The 4,631-nt window shown below is 48.7% G+C and overlaps 1 protein-coding gene across 1 annotated transcript in view; it reads right to left on the minus strand.

The window, feature by feature from the left end:
• Positions 1 to 137: 137 nt before the first annotated feature.
• The window catches only part of SOBP (sine oculis binding protein homolog (Drosophila)), a 117,588-nt gene continuing 113,094 nt past the window's right edge, over positions 138 to 4,631 (minus strand). The window contains exon 7 of the mRNA XM_009327917.1: positions 138 to 199. The gene's annotated coding sequence lies outside the window, so the exon portion shown is untranslated. The remainder of the gene's footprint in view (positions 200 to 4,631) is intronic.

Here is a 4,631-nt window from a genome sequence, read left to right on the forward strand (position 1 = left end):
CGTGACGTGCTGTCTTCTGGGTCAAAGGCACCCGTGGGACCGAGGCTTCCTCGGAGGGGCTTCGTGGCAGGAAGCTGCTTTCTTTGCCGGACTTTCAGCCAGAGGGGGTGGTGAGCGGACCAGCTGGTGTCATTCGGTGGAGTGACGTGGTTTGCTCTGCTCCCTTTCTCCATGCAAGGTACCCTGTCAGCGAGCGTTCCTGCAAAGCAGACAAGTAGACGTGGTCAGGGCGAGTGGCAGGAGACTCATCCCAGGTGGGCTGGGTACCGCCTGAGCTTGCATGCAGCCTCATGCTGGGTGGACAGCTGGGCAGAGACACAAGCCCACTGCTTCGGCCTCGGCTGCCCCTCGTGCCGCAAGGGCTGTCAGTACACGCAGCCTCCGAGGTCGCTGGAAAGGAAGATGGAGGAATTCCTGCGATAAAAAGCTGGAAACTGATATAATAATAGTTCATTCTCTGGGTTTCATAGAGCGCCTTTCATCCTACAAGAGCATGGGTGAATAATGATACTCTGCAATTATACAGTACCCTTCACCCCTTGATCTCAGTGTGCTTTACAGAGCTGGGTTGTACCGCTCTCTGCATGGCACAGGTGGGAAAGTGGTGTCACAGGAGGAGAAGCATTTGGACCAGGACTACCCAGTACCTGGGATGGGGATAGGATGGGGAACATCGCGCATGCCAGGGCTCCCCAGAGACCCCTCACTGCACAGGCTGGTGTGCAGCTCCACAGGGCTCATTGGTCTCACAGGGAAACTGGGACGGTACCCGGAGACAGCTCCACTCTCACATAAATATGCATTTCCCACTAACAGAGCTAACTCTGTAGGTACTATCCGTGCTATGCATGCAAACTGAAGATGCCCCTCTTGGCCTTTCCCCAAATCCGTAGTCATACAAAGGAGAGATGTATGCTCAACACAGCAAAACCGAGCTGCAATGACGGAGGCTGGGCTGGAGTTCCCCGCAACCTCCTCGGTCCTCTCTTGGGATGGTCTGCAACCAGTCTTGTACCACCACCATAGCAGCTACAGCGCCAGGGGGTCACAACCAGCAGAGCACAGTGACTGACACTGCCTAGCATGACAAACGGAATTCAAATAAAGGCATTTTAGGACCCAAAGTAGAACTAGGCATTACTCTCACTGAGGCAAACTGCTACCAAGATCTTGTATTTTCAGTGTTGAACGCATACATTTCCATGGACCATGTATGAGACGAGAACAAAACTCTCCAGATCCTTCTAGAACAGATCACAGAATTAGGCAAAGAATTTAACTTTCCAGCTGTTCCCTTCTTCTATCCCGGTCCTCATTTCCAGGTCCATTTTTCTCCTGTTACCTGACCAGATGTACTGACTGCTTTTGTTTTCTTTCTTTTCTCATTTTTTAGGACACAAAAGGAATGCATCCCACAGGACTTATTCAGACAACTGCTTCTGAAGCCCACCGGTGCTTTGACTGGGTGAACAATACTGGAGCAAACACAGCTTTATTGATTTGAGGCCTTCAGAAAGCTGCATGGTAGCTCCCCTAAAATAAGGTGAGCTTTGCCAATGGTGAAGGCCAAGGTCTGAAAATCTTTGGAATCATGATTTCGAAAACCCGAATCACCTTCTCATCAATCTAATGCAACTAACAACACCCCAGTGGTTATAAGCTCCTGATGCCTCAGTTTATCTAGGGGCTACTGGATGATACACCATGGCCTCATGTGCTTCTGCTTCCCTTGTCAGTTGACCATGTAGTCTGCCTAGCAGGGACTGTCCTCTCTCCCTACACAGCGTGCTTTGGACTCTGTCTCCTTGGATGGGATCTGCTGTCCCCTAAAGATTCGGACTGAAACTCTGAAGTACTTATCGGCCTTAATTTTAGTGCTGGGTCACATTTTCCTTCTCAGTCTGCTCCACGACCTCCCCTTCACACTGGCTCCTCTGTGATCCCTCTCGTCACTGTGCTCGTATCCCCCTGCCAAACCTCCACCCTTCTCAAAGCAGAGACTGGAAGGCATATTGAATGTGTTGACCAGCATAAACTCCCAGAGCATGGAGATTACTATATCTAGGTTAAGGAGTAACATTTGGGCTTTCAGGCAATGTGCCCAGCAGGATGAGCAGCTTTGTGTGTACAGAGTGCTGTGGACAAGAACTAGACTGAGAACTGGGAAGTATCCACCTACTAAGTACTCCCCATAAAGTACACGACTGCTTTCTGTCACTTTTTGGCTTGAAATCTTGCTCTGAGATTAACTAAAAAGGGAAGCAGAGAAAATAAAATCTGTAACGTCTGTATGAAACTTCACTCTGCACTTCAGGTATCTTGCCTGCTCCTCTCTTTCCATACATCAACAGAAATGAATTTCCATCCCTCACTAATCAGTCTCAAATGGCATGGCATAGCACAAACTGTTAAGTGATTTGGGAGGGAGGGCATAAAGAAGTTCCCTAGCTGTTGATGCTTTCTGCCTGAAGCAGTCAGCTAGCTTTGTAAGTCTTGTCTATTTTCCCCTACTGCAGATAGACTCAGTGTAACAGACTGCAGATTGGAGAGAAGGACCTTCCCTGTTGATTGGCTCATATGGCAGTCATTGTGTTTGATAAGTGTATCTTTGTAGCAATCAAGTGACAGAATAAAAATCCGTATCAGGCATAGCATGCAAAGTTTTGTGAAGAAACGAGAACACACTAGTCATCACCACTTCACATTTAGACGTTATACACCTTGTGCCAACACCAGCGTGCATGACCAGCACAATAAAGTCAGCTATTTATATCTCCCCCAAAAAACAAATTATTTTTTAGGGGAGCAACATATGCTCTTCACCCCAGCTGAACTTGCCCTCAACACACATCAAATATTGCTGATCAGATAGAAAAATTGTGTCAGCCACAAAAGAATAATTTTTGTAAGCATAAAGCCATGGAGTTGAGCTTATGTGAGTTGCACTGAGGTGAGCACACTGGGTTTTGCCTGCTTTCTAAAGCTAAGTAGGTCTGGGCTGATTTTGGGATGGAAGACCACCTAGAAGTCAGAGGCAGGCTGTAGTTCCAACCCCAGGAGGCAGCATGGAAAAGATGACAGAAAGAGAACAAGTAGGAAGGCTCATTTCTGCCCCACTGTCAACGCAGGGGGGCAAAAGGAGAATAACTCAACTGGATGATGACCCAGCTCAGAGGTTCACCTATGCGGGCTCAGATAGCGACGCAGTGCTCCTCTGAACAGTGGGTGAGAGCTGCACTGATGCCCTCTGTGGCTGTTAGTTGTAACCTGAGCAATGGGCAGCTATGAAACAGGCTGCACCAATGCAGAGCTTCCTCTTTCCTTTATGCCCTGACACATGAGGATTTAAATCCTTGCTCAAAACAACACAGAGTTAGAGCTTGGCAGGACAGTTTGGCAACTAGGGCAAAGCCTCCCCAGCAAGCTTCCCTCCTCCCTTTCTGCAGCTAGCCAGCTCTTTCCAGGTGCTGCTGCAGACCTACAGCCCTTTGTCCTGCGTAGCCCCTGGGACTGGTGTGGTAGGAAGCTTGACCCTAGAAGTACTCCTTGCTCCACTCCCCCTCCATGCCTCCATGCCGAGGAGCCGGGTAGCTCAGCTGTGAGGGCATTTCCTTCTCCTGCTCCTCCATACCCAAGCACAGACTCCTGCGTGCCCACTCCCAGCGCTGCCCCATGAGCTGAGTGTTGCCACGCTGGCAGCATGCTCCTGCTGGCCGTGATAGTTGCCAGAAATAGCTGCTTTTACCCACTGCCCTCCCTGGTCATGTCGTACCTCCTCAGAGGGGCCATGTCATTGACATGGCTTTGGACACACGCATGCCTGCAAACACACACAGTTTTTTCCATGGTTGCTTCCCCCTCATTCTGCACTCCATTGAACATTTCTGTCTCCAGATTCACATCTTATTGTTCAGAAAAAAATTAGAGACTGGGTGGGGAGAGCTGAGGCAACCGTTGATGTGGGCTGGCATGGCAGAGTTTCCATCATTTAGCACAGCACTTAATTCACCCGGACAATGAATGCTGATGTGCTAAAAGAGGCCTAGTTCATCTGGGACATGCATGGCCCTAGAGAAAATGCACTGCAATTATTTTCTCAGGGAAACTGCTCTGAAGATAAACCACAAGAGTGCAGCTACAGTCAGCATGGGAGCAAGCTCAGCCCTGGAAACACTCTGGAATCATCTGTTACTTGTAATAGTTCTGTAATTTATTTTTTTTTTTTTTAGCACTTCTTAAAGCAGTTCAAGCTTCTTCATTAAAACCTTCCCCTTTGAATATTTCATGATTTATCTTTCCATGACCTAACTGAAGGGATGCCACATTGCAAGAGTCAGGGGAGGCCTTTAGCATGAATGGGATAACAAGCAGGGTCCTTAAGCACCATCCCTTGATTTCGAAGGTGGTGTTTTCCTTCTGCTCTGGTCTTGTAAGCTATGGATTCTTCTCAACTTTGGGTCAGATACGCAACTCAGGCTCTCCCGCCTACTGAAACGCGAGCTGTAATCTGAGCAGACATTGTGACTTCAAGGAATGCATTGGGGAAGAGGCTTGGGATTTGCCCTCCTTTTATGCCTAGGCAGAAGAAGTGGTAGGGACAGCTTAGTCACCCCCAACTCTGTGACTGAATT

This window comes from Pygoscelis adeliae, unplaced genomic scaffold (genome assembly GCF_000699105.1).
Source record: "Pygoscelis adeliae isolate BGI_AS28 unplaced genomic scaffold, ASM69910v1 Scaffold76, whole genome shotgun sequence".
Taxonomy (NCBI): domain Eukaryota; kingdom Metazoa; phylum Chordata; class Aves; order Sphenisciformes; family Spheniscidae; genus Pygoscelis; species Pygoscelis adeliae.